The sequence below is a fragment of the Scyliorhinus torazame genome, chromosome 5, assembly GCF_047496885.1.
Source record: "Scyliorhinus torazame isolate Kashiwa2021f chromosome 5, sScyTor2.1, whole genome shotgun sequence".
Classification (NCBI taxonomy): domain Eukaryota; kingdom Metazoa; phylum Chordata; class Chondrichthyes; order Carcharhiniformes; family Scyliorhinidae; genus Scyliorhinus; species Scyliorhinus torazame.
In genome coordinates this window covers 173930111-173950289 of record NC_092711.1, presented here as the reverse complement: position 1 = coordinate 173950289, position 20179 = coordinate 173930111, and the positions used below count along the sequence as shown (strand labels likewise).

The 20179-nt window shown below is 46.1% G+C and overlaps 1 long non-coding RNA gene across 1 annotated transcript; it reads right to left on the bottom strand.

The window, feature by feature from the left end:
- Nucleotides 1–9565: 9565 nt before the first annotated feature.
- Nucleotides 9566–19752, bottom strand: LOC140420720 (uncharacterized). The gene is made up of 2 exons (XR_011946531.1): nucleotides 18949–19752; nucleotides 9566–18859 (listed from the first exon to the last, which is right to left on the bottom strand). It is a non-coding gene; the product is annotated as an uncharacterized lncRNA (long non-coding RNA).
- Nucleotides 19753–20179: the final 427 nt, after the last annotated feature.

Below are 20179 nucleotides of genomic sequence, written 5' to 3'. Positions count from 1 at the left end.
TCCTGATGTGATATTTCCCGAATGCAAACCTTCCCCTTCCAATATCCTGTGAAATCAGTTTGGACAGAAAAAAGGAGTGAGAGAAAATCCAGAAGAACACAAAGGTGGATTGTGAAATTGAGCTGAAATCTGGTCATTTGTGAGGCCGGCACTAGGAAAAGGTCACCTTGAAAACTGCCAGATTTTCACAAAAGAACAACCGATTCACTGATGTCGTTCAGGGAAGGGAACCTTCCACACGTCTGGGCCAGAAAAGTTTCAGGCCTCTGTGGGGGGAGGAGAGTGAGAAAAGATTGAGAGCAGAGGTGGAGAAGGAGAGGGAATTTATATTTCCAAAATCTAACCAGAACATTGACAGAATCTCCCAAACCCTCAACCTCCGCCTCCTTGAAGGACCAGGGTATCGGGTCTGTGAACACCATCACATCTAGATTCCCCTCCAAGGCACACACAGTTCTGACAGTAAGTAATGGGTGAGCAGAAACTTTCTCCACTTCAGTATTGGGAAGACATTGCGTTCAGCCCCTGTAACAAACTCCATTTATTAGCCACTGACTTCAAACCTCATCCTGACAACTGTATTGAGTCTGAAAGAGATTGTCCAAATGGTTGGTGTGATATTTGACCCCGTGACTTGCTCCCAACCACATATTTACATCATCTTGAAGACTGGATTCCACCTCAGTAACATTGCCTGACTCCACCCAAGGCTCAGAGCATCTGTTGCTAAAACTCTGATCTATTCCTTTGTTATCTCTGAGAGATCTATGCTCCTCGAATTGATACTTCCTGAGTATACCTGATTTTATTTACTCTGTCTTAGGTGGCATCACCTGAAGGTGCCAAGACCACAAGACTTTGTAAGGTGCACCTTGTACACCACCTTCAGTGGCATCAGCCCCAGCCTCGCACACAAAGTCGAGGCATTTAGCCTCCGAAGCACCTCAAAGCACACTCCCTCCTCCAGCGCTTTTCCTCCCACTTTGCCTTAACCCCTCCATGGACACGCCATCCTCCTCCAAAACACTCCTGTAAATCACCGAGACGAACCCCTCTCCACAACCCCCCACCCGCGTCCGCTGACAGCACAGCCTCCAACAGCGAGGAGACAGGCACTATTGGGAAGGTCGGGAAGACCTTCCTTGCAAAGTCCAGCACCCGCATATACCTGAAACATTCTCCCCACGCCAATCCAAACATATCAGTCAGCCCCTCAAAGCTCGTAAACTGCCCTCCCAGAAATGGGCGGGATTCTCCGACCCCCCCACCGGGTTGGAGAATCGCCGGGGGCTGGCGTGAATTCCGCCCCCGCCATTTGCCAAATTCTCCGGCACCGGATATTCGGCAGGGGCGGGAATCATGGCACGCCGGTCGGCGAGCCCCCCCCCGGCAATTCTCCATCCCGCGATGGACCGAAGTCCCGCTGCTGGAATGCCTGTCCCGCCGGCACGGATCAAACCACCTCTCTTCCCGGCAGGACTAGGCGGCGCGGGCGGGCTCCGGGGTCCTGGTGGGGGGGCGATATGGCCCCAGGGGGTGCCCCCACGGTGCCCTGGCCCGCGATCGGGGCACACCGATCCGCGGGAGGGCCTGTGCCATGGGGTCACTCTTTTCCCTCCGCGTCGGCCACAGTCTTCACCATGGCCGACGCGGTAGAGACATCCCCCCCTGCGCATGCGCGGGAATGCTGTCAACAGCCGCTGACGGTCCCGCGAATGCACGGACTTCCGCCGCCCGGCAAAGTCCTTTTGGCCCTGGCTGGCGAGGCGCCAAAGGCCTTTCCCGCAGGCTGGCGGCACACCAACCACTCCGGCACGGGGCTAGCCCCTCAAGGTGAGGACTTGGTCCCTAAAGATGGGAAGAAATCCGCACCTTTGGGGCGGACCGACGCCGGAGTGGTTCCCGCCACTCCATCCCGCCGGGACCCACCGCCCCGCCGGGTAGGAGAGAATCCCGCCCAGGGATTCTATAATTCTAACTTTTAAAAAATATTTTAGAGTAGCCAATTATATTTCTTTTCCAATTATCAGACAATTTAGCGTGGCCAATCCACCCAACCAGCACATCTTTGGCTGTGAATATTATTCTAACTTAGGATGACCACTCGTGTGCCCTATTGAACTTAACTTTACCCCTTGTCATTGTCAGCAATCCCTTCTTGGTGCAAAATGTAGATAGTCCAACGAGGGAAGGGGCAGTACTGGATCTGGTATTGGGGAATGAGCTTGGACAAGTGGTTAAGGTTTCAGTAGGGGAACATTTTGGGAGTAGTGAGCATAATTCCATATGTTTTAGGGTACCTTTGCCACAGATATTTGGGCACATAAGGCAGGACGTCCCTTGAGGTAGTAGGATCCAGAAAGCAGGATTTACATCCTTTTCTTTCCTTCCCTGCTTCCACCCTGCCTCATCGTTAAGTCATTGGGACTCGAAGGGTGACCCAGTTTGATGGACAGGTTGCCTCAATTCGAAACAATGGGGGACAAGCTCCACTCAGCTATGAAAATATTGCCCCCAACGTGATGGCGGCCGCACATGCTCAGTGCTGCACATTGCCCCCAATAAAGATGGTGATCATTAACCAGGACGATTTAAGGGATCTTTGGCCCCGCTCAGTACAAATGGGATTGATGCATTTTTGAGGGAGTTTGTAGATGACAGAACCTGTATAGAAATCTTCCCATCCACACGCCGGTTCCACCATACGCTCTGATCTGCGATTTTCCACTTACAAATTACAGATCCGAGAAAAAAAGCATCCACCCCTCGCCATTTCACGCACTGCGCATGCTTCATTCACTGCCCCTCATTTGCTCCGATTGGTTGTTGGACCAGCCGCAACCGTTCGGTCCTCCAGTCCCGCCCTTCTTACTAGTGCTCCGGAGCCACCGTCAATCATTCCCCTAGGCATTGTGATCTGGAGAATGCGCAGTGCGGTTGATGAGGTGAGACAGTAGCGCGCAGGTGCAATGCTATTGTTCGTCTGGAGGAGAGTCCTTTGTCCCGGGGAAGTGAAGTTAGCGTCAGGCGGTGGGAGGGAGGATCCGCAAACCCTACACAATCATTGTCACTTCTCTGGTTTGCAGCTGCGGGGCTTCTCCCTCCTGCGAACAGGCCCAGGTTAACGGTCACCATCCTGCTTCAGTGACTGGAGGATGGTTCACATCAGAGGATGGGGGAGGGAGACAATAAATAAGAGCTGACACTTTGCACTCAAATCAATGAGGACTCTGATCTCTGGAAAGGAAGGAAACCCTGGGAGATGGGCGGGGAGGATTTGCAAACACCCGCTGGAGGCCCCAAACCGCCAAAAAGAACCCACAGATCCTGATTTTGAGCTCCCGGGGCTGGTTTGCTTCAGCTGTGGCCGTCTTGGTGAAACAACAGAGTGGGCGGGGCATCAGGATTCCAGTGACCAGGAGAGAAAATTACCGATTTATTCTCACTGCACAGAGGGACTTGAGAACTGAACCCAGCCAGAGTGGAGGGAGCGGGTAAACTGTAAGGAAAGGAATTTTGAAGGTGGTTTGAAAGGTTTGGCAGACTGACAAACTCTCATGGTGAAAATTAAAGGTAAGCCTGCACGGGTCTGTGTGAAGAGGTGGGCGGTGTTGGGTGGGCTGCTGACAGAAATGTGAGGCCAGGGAGGGCGTGGTTGGCTGCCAGAACGGTTGGAACAGAGTTCTACATAGGTCCAGTTGATGAGTCAGACACCCAAGCAGCAAATCTCAGTGGATTCAAATATGGCCCATAAAATGTGGGCTGGTTTGTCACCCTGGGGTTTGGATTCCAGCATAGGGAGGAGGGAGAATGGATGTGATGAGGATTTACTGTTTCGCAAAAACAAGTGCAGAAAATCTGTCCCATACAAATGAGAATTGTCTGTCCTTCATTTTTATTCGGTATTGACAATGATGATGCTTATAAACTCTTTTTATCAGAAATTTGGAATCTAGGTGTGAAATCATCCAACCTGGAGAGACACAAGGACATCCACACCATAGACAAACCATGGAAATGTGGGGCCTGTGGGAAGGCATTCATATCTCCATCCCAACTGGAAACTCATCTGCGTAGTCACTCAGGGGAGAGACCTTTCACCTGCTCCATGTGTGGGAAACAATTTAATCGATTGTTCAACCTTCGCACACACCAGCGAATTCACACTGGAGAGCAGCCATTCATCTGCTCTGTGTGTATGAAGGGATTGAGCAGTTCATCACACCTACTGAAACACAAACGTGGTCACACTGGGGAAAGACCGCCCATCTGCTTCAAGTGTGGGAAGAGATTTACTAATTCATCTGACCTTCTAACACACCAGCGAGTTCACACCGGGGAGAGGCCTTTCAACTGCTCCATGTGTGGGAAGAGATTCACGCAGTCACAAAACCTAATGAGACACAGGCGAGTTCAAATAACTTTTGGAAGTAGATTCAGCTGAACGGATGATCTCAGTGTCAGTGACAAAGAAATCAATGAGCTCCTTGCTCTTGTTTGAAGTCAGGAGAGAGATTTAAGAAGATGATCATGAAGAACAGAATCTGGGTTGTCCTTGCTTCCAGGAACAATCCAGAAATCGTGATCAGTTTAGGCAGAGGCGAGCAGGGCCAGGTAGAGCTGGATGTGTTGCTGCTGCCTCTGGTAATCAACAGTTCAACCAGTTGATAAGACTGCGCCAAGTGAAAAGGGAATTGGTAAGAGTGAGAAAATGGGCCGCAAATTATCTTCAAGTTTACAGATGATAAAAGTTGGGATGCTGGTCAGGAGTATGTTGCAATCATCAAGTTTAAAGATAACAGTTGCATAGATGTTGGTTTCAGAGCAGACACACTGAGGTGAGGGCGAGGGCGGGCAATATTATTGAGCTGGATATAAACAGTCTTAGTGATGGTGCAAATATGTAGTCAAAAGCTCATCTTCTGGTCAAATATGACATTGAAATCTGCATTAGTCGCACACAGTGCGCGTACCACCTACAAGATGCACTGCAGCAACTCATCAAGGCTCTTTAGACAGTACTTTTCAACCCTTGACCAACTCATACGACAAGCACAGCAGACACATGAGAACACCATCACCTGCAGGTTCCCCTCCAAGCCACACAACATCCTGACTTGGAACTATGTCCCTGTTCCTTCACTGTTGTTGGGTGAAAATCCTGGAACTCCCGCCCTGGCCACACTGTGGCCCAACCTACAGATCATGCATTACATCAGTTTGAGAAGACAACTCACCACCATCTTCTCGAGGGCAATTAGGAGTGGGCAATGATTTTCCCCAGCAATATCCACTCCCTGTGAAAGGATAAAATAAACACAGTTGCCAGGGAGGTGGATGGTGACTAGGGAATGGAGTTTGTAGCAGGGCCATAAGACAATGGCTTCACTATTTCTTTTTTAAAATAAGTTTAGAGTACCCAATTATTATTTTCCAATTTAGCGTGGCCAATCCACCTACGCTGCACATCTTTGGGTTGTGGGGATGGAACCCACGCAGACACTGGGAGAATGTGCAAACTCAATGACTTCACTATTTCCAATGTTTAATTGGAGGAAATGTCTGCTCACCCAATTCTGGATGTCAGACAAGTCAGGACGATGTGTGAATTGGAGGTGGTGGTTTTCATATACACCTCTTACTTTGGGGACGTTGGGGGTTTGAGATTCTGTCAAAGTTATTGTTCAAGTTGTAATTGTATAAAATTTGTCTCCTTTACCTCCTGCCTCTCCACTTCTATTTGTCCCCCTCTGCTCCCAAAGTGTCCAGAGTCTAGTGTCGGCCCACTGACCCAGGTGACCGGCCGCCATATTGGTAGGAAAAAAGTAGAAACTTGGTAGAAACGGCGCATGTGCGGCCATTTTGGTGAAGGAACAGGAAGTGGAGGCTTCAGGGTCCCAGTGACCAGGAGAAAAATCATTCTGATCCCTGGACCAGCTCTACCCTCCCATCCAATAATTTTAATATTCAAACATATTTTTCTGTTGATATTTTTGAAATACTCTCATACTGCCCACTGAAAAACCTTCATTGAACTACCTGTATCACAATGGCAGTTGAGCAAAACTCAGTGAGTTCCAGGATCTGCCTGAAAAGGCAGCGATACGATTCACTAATTAATTTTAAAAGAGAGGTGGATAGTTACCTGAGTATGAGAAAGTGCATGGCTAGGGACATGAAACTGGAATGAGGGACTGAACAAGTCCGTTCTTTCTAAAAGTCAGCACAGGAAAGATGGGCTGAACAACCCCCATCGCCCCCTCTTGTGCAATGCACCTCTACGATTCTCGGAACCTGAATGGAACCAAAATAACATCCGAAATCGTTATTGGTCATTTTACTAAATGTAAAGAATACACTGTCCATCAAGAGCTACTTAAGAGCAGAATAAACAGGAGCAGTTGGAGGACATAGAGCCTGCTCCACTTTTTCTCCTTGTTGCCATTTTCCTTCTTTTCCTCTGTATCCAATAATCTCTTGAATTCAGTCTTGAATATACTCAGCGACTGAGCATCCACAGCCTTCAAGGGTGTAGAATTCCAATTTACAAAATTGAATGAAGAAACGCCTCATCTTATTCACATATCGCCATTAACATCTCAAGATGTTTTACCGGAGGATAGGCAGACAGGGATTCCTACAAATAGTTGTCTGTGGTTCATTGCAGTTCCTTGACAAGGTATCGGCTGTATTGTGAGTGTTGTGAAGGCTGAGCTGACTTTTCTGGTACGCCTGCTTTCCAGAGATGATCAGACAAGAGTAATGCTGCTGGGCTCAACGCTTTTTCATCAACAATGATTCAGCCGTTGCAGGAAATTGAGAAAAGAGGCAGCATTGCTCTTCGGCCACACAGGATAGGATTGGTTAGATTCAATGTCTTTATCCAGAGGGTGTGGAACTTACTGCCACAGGGACTGGTTGAGGAAAACAGCATGAATGCACTTAGCAAGTTGCAGACACAAGAGAGAAAGGAATAGAAAGACCTGCTGACAGAGAGAAGCGATAGGCTCATATAGGCTTTATAAAGCATTAGTTAGGCCCCATTTAGAATACTGTGAGCAATTTTGGGCCCCACACCTCAGGAAGGACATACTGGCACTGGAGCGGGTCCAGCGGAGATTCACACGGATGATCCCAGGAATGGTAGGCCTAACATACGATGAACGTCTGAGGACCCTGGGATTATATTCATTGGAATTTAGGAGGTTGAGGGGAGATCTAACAGAAACTTACAAGATAATGAATGGCTTAGATAGGGTGGATGTAGGGAAGTTGTTTCCATTAGCAGGGGAGACTAGGACCGGGGGCACAGCCTTAGAATAAAAGGGAGTCACTTTAGAACAGAGATGAGGAGACATTTCTTCAGCCAGAGAGTGGTGGGTCTGTGGAATTCATTGCCACAGAGGGCGGTGGAGGCCGGGACGTTGAGTGTCTTTAAGACAGAAGTTGATAAATTCTTGATTTCTCGAGGAATTAAGGGCTATGGAGAGAGCGGGTAAATGGAGTTGAAATCAGCCATGATTGAATGGTGGAGTGGACTCGATGGGCCGAATGGCCTTACTTCCGCTCCTATGTCTTATGGTCTTATGGGGAATATATACACTGACACTGGGTACAATGACCTGTTTTTGTGCTGTCAATTTTCATTCTACTTCGATTCTTTTTACAGGGTATTGGAATGGAAAGACTTACAGACAGCAAACTCAAGGTTTTTGAGAGCCTTTGATTTGTCAGGATATGAATATCATCGGCCCCTGAATGTGGAAGGAGAAATGTTTGTCTTCTATCTGTGGGAAGGTCAGTGTGACTGGAAAAAGCACCGAGACACATACATAGGCAAGTGAATGTGTTCCAGTGAGCTGACTGTGAAAAGAGCCTTAACCAGTTACACAGCCTGAAAAAACATCACATCATTCACAGCAGAGAGAAACTGTACACGATGTTCTGTGTGTGAATGAGGCTCCAATCTGGACAGACACAAGGTCATCGGCACCATGGAGAAACAGTGGAAATGTGGAGGTTGTGGGAAGGGGTTCAAATCTCCATCCCTGCCGGAAGCTCATCAACGCAGTCACACTGGGGAGAGACCATTCACCTGCTGCCTGTGTGGAAAGGGATTTACTCAGTCAGCACACCTTATGAAACATCAACTTGTGCACAGTAATACGAGATCTTTTAAATGTTCTGACTGTGAGAAGAGCTTCAAAAGTGAAATGGATCTGCTGAGACACCAGCGAGTTCACACCGGAAAGAGGCCATTCACCTGCTCCGAGTGTGGGAAGGGATTCACTCAGTCAGCCAACCTGCTCACACACCAGCAGGTTCACACTGGGGAGAGGCTGTTCCCTTGCTCTGTGTGTGGGGAAAGATTTAATAATTTATCTAACCTGCAGAGACACCAGACAGTTCACACTGGAGAGAGGTCGTTCACCTGCTCCAAGTGTGGGAAGAGATTCCTTCACTTATGGCACCTTGCTACACATCAACTTGTTCAGTGATCATAAGAACATAAGAACTAGGAGCAGTAGTCGGCCATCTGGCCCCTTGAGCCTGCTCCGCCATTCAATGAGATCATGGCTGATCTTTTGTGGACTCAGCTCCACTTTCCGGCCCGAACACCATAACCCTTAATCCCTTTATTCTTCAAAAAACTATCTATCAGAAACCTTTTAAATGTTCTGACTGTGAGACGAGCTATAAAACTACATCTGATCTGTTGAAACACCAACGCACTCACACTGGGGAGAGGCCGTTCATCTGCTGTGTGTGTGGAAGAGATTCACTTGGTCATCCCACATGCTGAGACACCAGAGACTTCACGAGTGACTGCAGGGGTTGGATTCTGCTGTTATTGCTGCTGTTAATCACATCCAGGACTGAACCATGTTCATTCTGACAGCTGGAGTTTGTTGCTGCTGATAATAATCCCTGTAACCAGTTGGAGTTTAATATTTTGATATTTGTCAAATGAATTAATGTTTCAGACACACACTTTGTTGGGACATTAATTTCTCCAGGATAAGAGGCAACTAATTTGTGTCCCGTCACAGATTGCTCCATTTTGGGGACTTTTCTCCTTTCTAACTATAGATTATTTCAATTCTCATACCTTATTACTTCCTTGGGTTTGGGGGTGAGACCCACGCAGACACAAAATACTGTGTTTTCTGTATTGGACAATTACATTAAAATCTGGAACACATGTATAGGGATTGGTGTCTCCATATCATGTGCATAAAGTATTGATGTTCTCTAGCTATGCTCTTCCTCACATTCTCTCCATATCCTCTCTCACAAAACCTTCCATTATTTTAAAGATTTCTATTAGGTTATCCCCTCCGCCTTCATTTCTAAGGAGAGAGGAGACCCAGCCTGTCAATCTTTTCCTGATATTTTATATGTACCTACACATTTCTGGTTTCACCATTATAAATCTTCTTTGCACCCTCTTCAGTACCTCGGTATCATTTTATAATATGGTGACTAGAACAGCATGCAGTGATCGGTGAGATACTTGATCCAGGAGTCACAGATAACCCAAAACAAATGGGACCAAGCTAATATGTGATTTTACGCTGGTTTATTAAGAAACAAATTTTAAAATGATGCACAATGGACACAAAAAACATCATACAGCCTGAGAATGATTTCCCAGTCCCAGAGGACAGACGGATTATGCAGAATGAGTACTGGTCTCCATTACTAGTGGCTGCAGTCTCCTCTGGATGGTTCACTGCTGTGAGCCAGTGTGGGTGTTGTGTGAAGCCAGTATGGATCTTTTTAGAAATCTCTTCCTGTTTTAACCTTTCCACAGACAAATGGTTTGCGGATGGATCCTGACATCCAATCATATCAGGGTTAGAAATATCAATTTAAGAGCCTGTGTTAGAGACCAGTCCTGGGCAGAAAGAACAGGCCTGTCCTGTGTTTGTCACCCAGCAAGCTGCTGTGGAAGATTTCTTCACAGGCGAGAAAGGCAGTGATCTATTCCTATAATATTCAATAAATGCCTTCATATTTTATCATTTATTTCTCACAAATCTTCCCGTCTTGAGAAGTGAATATCCTTATTGACTTCTCTCAACTGATTTCTGATCAACCCACCTATTTCTACACAAGCTTGTTTTCATAATTTCTTGATTACATAGACAACACAGTTAGATAACATACTAAAACTGCTAAAGTTATCAGAATCAGCAACACAAATGCTTGAGCTGCCGCCAAGAATAAAAGTAAAAACCTTTCCAGTAAAATGTGATAACTGTTCACTTAGATTCATCTTTCCCAGCTGCAGAGCATCTCACACCATTCCAAATTATTGGCATGTTGAAAATACATCTGCTTCAAACAGAAGTTCATGCACGGACTTTAAAGATTCTCCAGCTCTCTGTTCACCTACCTCCACCTTGTGGATATTTTCTAAATCCAGATTCTAGATCCCTCTTCACTTTAATTTCACTCCCTCTGACAGATACAAGTGTGTATAATTATATTCTGATTGTTTTAAAGTCAGTTTTCCAGTGGAATATGTGTCAATATCATAATGATTTAAAATGTTGTCTCATTTTACTGACCACATTAATCACTCGATGTTGTTCTGTTATCGAATAGCTGAGTATGTCTGGGACCCGTTCTTCAGTGCAGCTTCACCATGCATTTCCACATCAGCACACCCACACTGGTATCCCAGTATCAGGCTCCATGTGCCATACACGTCACTCTTGGACTTTCAGGTGATCTTGGGGGGGGGGGATCTCTGTCGGAGAATCTGTACTTCTCTCTCCCTGCATGGCTCCAATGCCTCAGTCAATGGCCAATCAATTCAGTTTATCTTTTAAAGTTCAGAGGCAGGGACACATTTATCTCCAAGAGAAAGTTATCAATTTATTTGTCTGATCTACACTGATTTTCACTAGAATGTACATCGATATAACATTGATCTATTCTATTGAGCTCTCCCCGGGGTGAGTTATTCCAATTTCCATTGGGTAATGTGATTTTCTCGATCTTATTCTGAGTGGGCCATCCTATTAATTATTATCAGTCTCATTCAGGAGTCCTGGAGAAACTTTACTGTCCAATAGTATTGCATTCACACAATATTGTCTTTGTATATCAGAGACACAAATATTTGAAATCAGTTTGGAGATAACTCCCATATCTCCCGTTCTCAAACACCCTGTTTTGAAAGATAAGAAATGGGATAAAGCCAAATCTTTAAAAGGCAAATTATCACCGTGCTGTCAGTGGAAAGGGTTAACTTCTCGGTTTGTTTGCAAACATTCCCAACTCTGCCCAATTGTGCTGACTTTAGGTGACTTTTCTTTTCAGATCAAAGATGAACCAAACAGCATTTGAAACTTTGTTTTCCAATTCTTTTGGGAAGGGGGTTTCAGCTTTGCCCAATTGTAACTTTTTCCCCCCATTCTCCTTGAGGCACCTTTCCAAATCACAGGAATAAACCTGAAGAAAAATAAAGCAAGAACATTAGCTTTCACAGGTAAGCTTCAACCTTCTTAAAGAGGGCGGAGCTTCCCACAGTTTGTGAGTTCTGAAACATTACTCCAAGATCCAAGGACTAAGCATACAAATTGGCCAGGAGAAACAACAAACCTGAGGATTGGGAGCAGGTTAGAATTCAGCAAAGGAGGACCAAGAGATTGATTAAGGGGAAATAGCGTACGAGGGTAAGCTTACGTGGAACATAAAAAACTGACTGCAAAAGTTTCTATAGATACGTGAAGAGCAAGAGATTGGTGAAGACAAATGGCTGAGCAACTCAATACATACTTTGGTTCTGTTTTCTCAAAGGACGACACAAATAACATACCAGAAATGTTGGGGAATGCAGGGTTCAGAGAGGGGAGGAACTGATGGAAATCAGAGTAGAGAAATGGTGTTGGGGACATTGATGAGATTGAAGGTCGATAAATCTCCGGGGCCTGCTAATCTACATACCAGACTACTTAAGGAAGTGACTCAAGGAATAGTGGATGTATTGGTGGTCATCTTCCAAGATTGTATAGACTCTGGAACAGTTCCTGCAGATTAGAGGGAGGCTAATGTAACCTCACTATTTAAAAAGGGAGGTAGAAAGAAAATGCAATTATAGATTAATCGACGTGATTACGGCAGTGGGGAAAATTCTAAAGTCCATAATCAAAGATTTTATAGTGGAGTACTTAGAAAACAGTGGCAGAATTGGTCAGAGTCAACATGGATTTATGAAAGAACAAAGAGAAGGACAGCACAGGAACAGGCCCTTAGGCCCTCCAAGCCTGCGTCGCCATGCTGCTCGACTAAACTAAAATCTTCTACACTTCCAGGGTCCGTATCCCTCTATTCCCATCCTATCCATGGATTTGTCAAGATGCCCCTTAAACGTCACTATCGTCCCTGCTTCCATCAACTCCTCCGGTAGCGAGTTCCAGGCACCCACTACTCTCGATGTAAAAAACTTGCCTCGTACATCTCCTCTAAACCTTGCCCCTCGCACCTTAAACCTATGCCCCCTAGTAATTGACCCCTTCATTCTGACCATCCACTCTCTAAGCCCCTCATAATTTTGAAGATCTCTATCAGGTTGCCCCTCAACCTCCGTTGTTCCAATGAGAACAAACCAAGTTTATTCAACCTCTCCTCATAGCTTATGCCCTCCACACCAAGCAACATCCTGGTAAATCCCGTCTGCACCCTCCCTAAAGCCTCCACATCCTTCTGGTAGTGTGGCGACCAGAATTGAACGCTATACTCCAAGTGTGGCCTAACTAAGGTTCTATACAGCTGCAACATGACTTGCCAATTTTTACACTCAATGCCCCGGCCAATGAAGGCAAGCATGCCATCTGCCTTCTTGACTAGCTTCTCCACCTGTGTTGCCCCTTGCAGTGACCTGTGGACCTGTACACCTAGATCTTGCTGACTGTCAATACTCTTGAGGGCTCTACCATTCACTGTATATTCCCTACCTGTATTAGACCTTCCAAAATGCATTACCTCACATTTGTCCGGATTAAACGCTATCTGCCATCTCTCCGCCCAAGTCTCCAAACGATCTAAATCCTGCTGTATCCTCTGACAGCCCTCATCGCGATCCGCAATTCCACCAACTTTTGTGTCGTCCGCAAACTTACTAATCAGACCAGTTACATTTTCCTCCAAATCATTTATATATACTACAAACAGCAAAGGTCCCAGCAATGGTCCCTGCGGAACACCACGAGTCCACAGCCCTCCAATCAGAAAAGCATCCTTCCATTGCTACTCTCTGCCTTCCATGACCTAGCCAGTTCTGTATCCATCTTGCCAGCTCACCCCGATCCCGTGTGACTTCATCTTTTGTGCCAGTCTACCATGAGGGACCTTGTCAAAGGCCTTACTGAAGTCCATATAGACAACATCCACTGCCCTACCTGCATCAACCATCTTTGTGACCTCGAAAAACTCTATCAAGTTAGTGAGACACGACCTCCCCTTCACAAAACCGTGCTGCCTCTCGCTAATATGTCCACTTGCTTCCAAATGGGAGTAGATCCTGCCTCGAAGAATTCTCTCCAGTAATTTCCCTACCACTGACGTAAGGCCCACCGGCCTGTAGTCTCCTGGATTATCTTGCTACCCTTCTTAAACAAAGGAACAACATTGGCTATTCTCCAGTCCTCCGGGACATCACCTGAAGACAGTGAGGATCCAAAGATTTCTGTTAAGGCCTCAGCAATTTCCTCCCTTGCCTCCTTCAGTATTCTGGGATAGATCCCATCAGGTCCTGGGGACTTAGCCACCTTAATATTTTTCAAGACGCTCAACAACTCGTCTTTTTGGATCTCAATGCGACGCAGGTTATCTATACACCCTTCTTCAGGCTCAACATCCACCAATTCCTTCTCTTTGGTGAATACTGATGCAAAGTATTCATTTAGTACCTTGTCCATTTCCTCTGGCTCCATGCATAGATTCCCTTGCCTGTCTTTCAGTGGGCCAACCCTTTCCCTGGCTACCCTCTTGCTTTTTATGTACGTGTAAAAAGCCTTGGGATTTTCCTTAACCCTATTTGCCAATGACTTTTCGTGACCCCTTTTAGCCCTTCTGACTCCTTGCTTAAGTACCTTCGTACTTTCCTTATATTCTACACAGGCTGCATCTGTTCCCAGCCTTCTAGTCCTGACAAATGCCTCCTTTTTCTTTTTGACGAGACCTACGATATCTTTCGTTATCCAAGATTCCCGAAATTTTCCATATTTATCCTTCTTCCGCACCGGATCATACCGGTCCTGAATTCCTTTCAACTGACATTTGAAAGCCTCCCACATGTCAGATGTTGATTTACCCTCAACATCCGCCCCCAATCTAGGTTCTTCAGTTCCCGCCTAATATTGTTAGAATTAGCCTTCCCCCAATTTACCACATTCAACCGAGGTCCACTCTTATCCTTGTCCACCAGCACTTTGTATATTTAGATCCCACCCTGATCTCCTTGCAGCCACGTCTCTGTGATGCCCACAACATCGTACCGGCCAATTTCAATGTGCGCAACAAGCTCATTTATCTTGTTCCGTATCCTGCGATCATTAAGGTACAATACCCTCAGTCCTGCATTGACCACCTCCCTTCTCACACTTGTCACCTTTTTTGTTCTGCCTGAGGGTGATGTTCTATTATTTTTGTTCTCTATTTCCTCTTCAGTTATGACAGTTCTAAGCTAATGTTCTGGTCCCCACCCCCTGCCATATTAGTTTAAATTCTCCCGAGTGACACTAGCAAACCTCCCAGCCAGGATATTGGTGCCCTTCAAGTTTGGATGCAACCCGTCCTTCTTGTACAGGTCGCACCTGCCTCCAAAGAGATCCCTCTGGCCCAGAAATCTGAAACCCTCCCTCCTACACCACTGGTTTAGCTGCACTATCCTCCTATTTCTAGCCTCACTGGCACATGGCACAGGGAGTAATCCCGAGATTACAACCCGAGAGGTCCTGCTTCTTAGCTTACTGCCTAACTCCCTGAACTCCTTCTGAAGGACCTCATCCCTTTTCCTGCCTATGTCATTCGTACCTATGTATACTACGACCTCTGGCTGTTCACCCTCCCCCTTCAGGATGTCCTGTGTTCGTTCAGAGACATCTTTGACCCTGGCACCAGGGAGGCAATACACCATCCTGGGAAAGGGAAATCATGCTTGACAAATCTATTGCAATTCTTCAAGGATGTAGCTGATGAGTAGTTGATGAGGGGAAGCCAGTGGATGTGGTTTATTTGGACTTTCAGAAGGCTTTCAACAAAGTTCCACATCAGAAAGTTAAACCGCATGGGTTTAGGGATTGTATATTGAGATGGATGGAAAACTGGTTGGCAGGCAGGAAATAAAGAGTAGGAATAAACAAGTATTTTTCCGAATAGCAGTGACGAGTGGGGTACCGCTAGGATCGGTACCAGCACCTCAGCTATTCACTATATCCATGATTTAGATGAGGGAATAAATGTAATATCCCAAAATTTGCAGATGGCACAAAACTATGTGGTAGGATGAGCTGTGGAGAGGATGCAGAGATGCTTCAGTGCTATTTGGACAAGCTGAGTGGAAAAATGCATGGCAGATGTAGTACAATGTGGATAAATATGAGGTTATCCAGTTTGGTAGGAAAAACAGGACGGCAGATTATTATCTGAATAACTATAAATTAAGAGAGGGGAATGTGCAATGAGACCTGGGTGTCTTCACACACCAGTCACTGAAGGTAAGCATGCAGGTACAACAGGTGCTGAAGAAGAAAAATGGTATGCTGGCCTTATTAACAGGAGGATTTGAGTACAGGAGCAGGGACGTCTTGTTGCAATTATACAGGGCCTTGGTGAGGCCACACCTGGGATATTGTCTGCAGATTTGGTCTCCTTATCTGAGGAAGGGATCCTCAGATGTTCTTGCTATAGAGGGAGTGCAGTGAAGGTTTACCAGACTGATTCCTGGGATGGTGGGACTGACGTATGAGGAGAGATTCAACCATTATGTTCGCTGGAGTTCAGAAGAATGAAAGGGAACTTATGGAAACCTATAAACATCTAACAGGACTAGACAGGGTAAATGCGGGAAGGATTCCCGATGGTGAGGGAGTCCAGCACCATGCGTCATAGTCGAACGATATGGGGTAGACCACTTAGGACAGAAATTAGGAGAAATTTCTTCACCCAGAGAGTGGTCAGCCTGGGGAATTCGCTACCACAGAAAGAGTTGAGGACCAAACATTGTCTGCTTTCAAGAAGCAGTTAGATACAGCTCTTCGGGCAAAAGGGATCAAAGGATATGGAGGGAAAGCGGGGAACAGGTTACTGAGTTGGATGATCAGCCATGATCATAATGAATGATGGAGCAAGCTCGAAGGGCCGAATGGCCTCCTCCTGCTTCTATTTTCTATGTTTCTATGTGAGGCTGAAGTTTGTCTTGAGGGAATCAAACATTTTGGCGCCGTTTCCAATTGTACAATTAAATTGTGATTCACACTGAAAGGTTCACTTTCACTCAGCACGTTTCACTTTTCTCAGCACAGACATTTTAGATTAAATACCAATTGTTCACTTCTCTTGTAGCTGGTGTGTGGAGAAGATCATGTTCACTGCAGACCTGTCAGCAGAGAAACCACACTGTGCTTCTGGATACATCAATCTGCAAGTAGATGGATCTTTTAGACATGACCCTAGCGAAGGTCCTCCCAGTGATGTTAAGGAGCGAGTTGTCCCTGTAGTTGTTGGAATCTCCTCTGTCACTGCTGATTTTATATATTGTGATGATTTTGCATCACACGTATGGAATGGTTTCTGTCCCCCATCAGAGACGGAGGAGGTCATGAAGGTGTGACAGCCGATGGGACTTTCCGTGTGTAAGCAGATCAGCTGGAATCCCATCCTTGCCGGGTGCCTTTCTGCTTGCTCAGCAATCAATGGCCTTTTCCAGCTCAACTGGTGAGAGTTCCTTGTCCAACTCAACAATGGAAGCTGCAATAGAGACAATCTGGGAGATGTCCAGCTCACAGTCGTGATCAACCCAGCAGGACATCTGTTTACTTCTGTTGGTGAGAACTTCACCAGCTGCCAAGTCCAGCCGGGCAACTTTGGTGATGGTCGGACAAAGATCCCTCTTCACCCCATCAGTCGTAGATTTCCATTGTCACAGGCAGCTTGGCATTATTGACAGAGGCTGGTCCAATGTTTATTTGCACAGGATCTCCCTGATATTTACACAACTGTCTTGGCTACCTTCAAGTAATGCAGTGTTCTAGCTGTTGGGTTTATGTTGCACATCAGGTCGACTTTGCTTTTTGTTTCAATGACAGATGTCATCTCGGCTGAGTGAGTCTGAACCAGTCTTTGTTGTGGGTTCCACCTTTACCAAATGTTGCTGCTGCTGTGTCAAAAATGATTCAACTCAGCGACTTCCAAACTTCATCAGTATCAATGTTGATGTTAAGGTTTTTATGTACGTTTTTACAGTACCTGTATAATATTTCACTGTTTGTTTTGCTTCCTTCACAATTTAATATCATAATTGACATAACACTGAAGGAGTCAGTAAGAATTGTCAGCAAGGATTAATCTGCACTTTCTAATTGGAGATGTCAATCAGTGGAACCTTTTAGACACTGATTTGCATCAAAGATCACGATTGAAGTACAAGTTCATAATTTTACTGTAAATGTGTTCCTGTTGAGAGTTCTTGAATTGAGGAGAAAGATCACAGGGGGGATTTTAAAAAGGGACATTGCAGCCCCAAAAATCAGTGACATTTTCAGACTATTAAACTGCAGCCAGTTATAGGGATTGTTAACATCAGCAGAATCAAACCAGATATTGTCAGACTATCAATCCTGGATGTGATTAGCAGCAGCAAAACAGCAGATTCCAATCCCTGCAGTCATTTGTGAACTCGCTGGTGTCTCAGCAGGTGTTGTGACTGAGTGAATCCCGCTCCACACAAGGAGCAGGAGAACCGTCTCCCTCCGGTGTGATCCCACTGATGTGTCAGCAATTGGGATGCCCAAGGAAATCCCTTCCCACACACGGAGCAGGAGAACGGCTTCTCTCCAGTGTGAGTGCCTTGGTGCTCACTGAGGTCAGTTGACTGACTGAAAGTCTCTCCACAGGTGATGCAACTGAATGGTTCCTCGTTTGTGTGCATTTGGTGGTGTGTCTGGAGGGTGAATACCTGAGTGAATCCCTTCCCACACACAAAGCAAATGAATGGTTTCTGACCCGTGTGAATTTGCTGGTGTTCAGCGAGGATGGATAAAGACTTGAATTTCTCTTCACAGGTTGTGCAGCTGAATGGTTTCTGCTCAGCGTGAACTCGCTGGTGTAAGCGAAGGGCAGATGACTGAGTGAATCTCCTCTCACACACAGAACAGCTGAACGGCCTTTCCCCAGTATGAACGCGTCGATGGATTTCCAGCCGGGGTGAAGAATTGAATCCTTCACCACAGTCCTCACATTTCCACGGTTTCTCCATGGTGCCAGTTTCCTCATATCTCTCCAGTTTGGACAGTCCGTTGAAGCTTTGTCCACACACACAGAACACCTGTACGGTTTCTCCTTGCTGCGAATCGTGTGATTTTTTTTTTTACAGGCTGTTTCACTGGTTAAAGCTATTTGTACAGTCAATGTACCGGAACACTTTCACTACAGTGTGTGTCCTGATGCTTTTCCAGTCACAATGATGTCTGAAATGGTGTCACACAGAAAGAACACACAAACCTTTCTCCTTCCAAATTCAATGACTAATGATATTCTGGCCATGGCGACTCAGTGACTCTGTCAGATCAGGTACTGTGATGTTCAGTTAGAGCTTCCTATCTGTAAATCCACACATTCTAATGCCCTGGAAAAGAAGTTTACAAAACGTTCTATAGAGAGAAATCCTGAAAATACAATTCTATTTTCTATACGACATATTTTCCTCATTTGTACCTGCAAAACAGTAAACCCATACACTCTCTTGCTCCCCACGCTGAATGCAAATCCCAGGGTGACTAATAGTCCCATATTTTACAGAAATGTATCTGAGTCCACTGTCCCAGTCTGCATGCTGCCTGGATGCTGGCTGTCCTACAAATTGGACCTTTGTCACTGCACAGAACCATGTTCCTTACCGCTTCTATGTTCCAACAGCTCTGGCAAACACCACCCTTAATTTTCACCATGAGAGTTGGTCAGCCCGTCAAACCCAGCACAGCACCTTCACAATTATTTTCCTGACAGTTTACCTCCTGCCTCCACTCTGGCTGTGTTCAATTCTCAAGCCTCTTTGCAAAGTGAGAATAAAATCAATTAATCACTCATTTTCTGTCCTGGTCACTGGGACCCTGATGCCGGCTCACTGGGACACACAAGAAGTAAACAAGCCCCAGGAGCTGCAAACTCGGGACCTGCAGGTTCCTATTGGGGGTTTGGGGCCTCCAGCGGGTGTTTGTGAATCCTCCCCGCCCACCTCCCAGGGTTTCCTTCCTTTCCAGAGATCAGAATCCTCATTGATTTGAGTCCAAAGTGTCAGCTCTTATTTACTGTCCCCCGTGTGAACCATCCTCCAGTCGCTGAAGTAGGAGGGTTAACCTGGGCCTGTTCCCGGCAGCTGCAAACCAGGGAGCTGACAATGATTCTGAAGGGTTTGCGGATCCTCCCACCCACCGCCTGACGCTGACTCCGTTTCTCCGGGACAAAGGAGTCCCTTCCCGAGGCCTACACTGGAATTGCGCATGCTCCAAACTCCGTTCCCTCGCCTGCGCACTGGTGCCCAACTATAGCAGCCGCATTGCGCATGCTCTGCATCACAATGCCAGGTTGATTGACAGCAGCTCTAGACCAATACGAAGAGGGGACGGACCTGGCTGCCTGAACAGGAGCGGCTGATCCACCAACCAATCAGAGTGAATGAGGGGCGGGCCTGAGCTCGGATCTTCCTCATTGGTTGAAACTCGGCATCATTTTGAAAGCTTATCTGTCTCAAACTCCAGGAGAAAACTGCACCTTTCTGTTTGTGACTTTAAACAGATGAGACCCTGTGGGTGTGGAGCAAATATTTCACCGTTTGTTCTTCAAATGTGGAAATCTGAAACCATGTCCACACAATTCAGGGGCTGACTTCAAAATAGAACTGGGCAGACAGGGAATGTCTACAGTAACAGAATATGCTGGACAATCT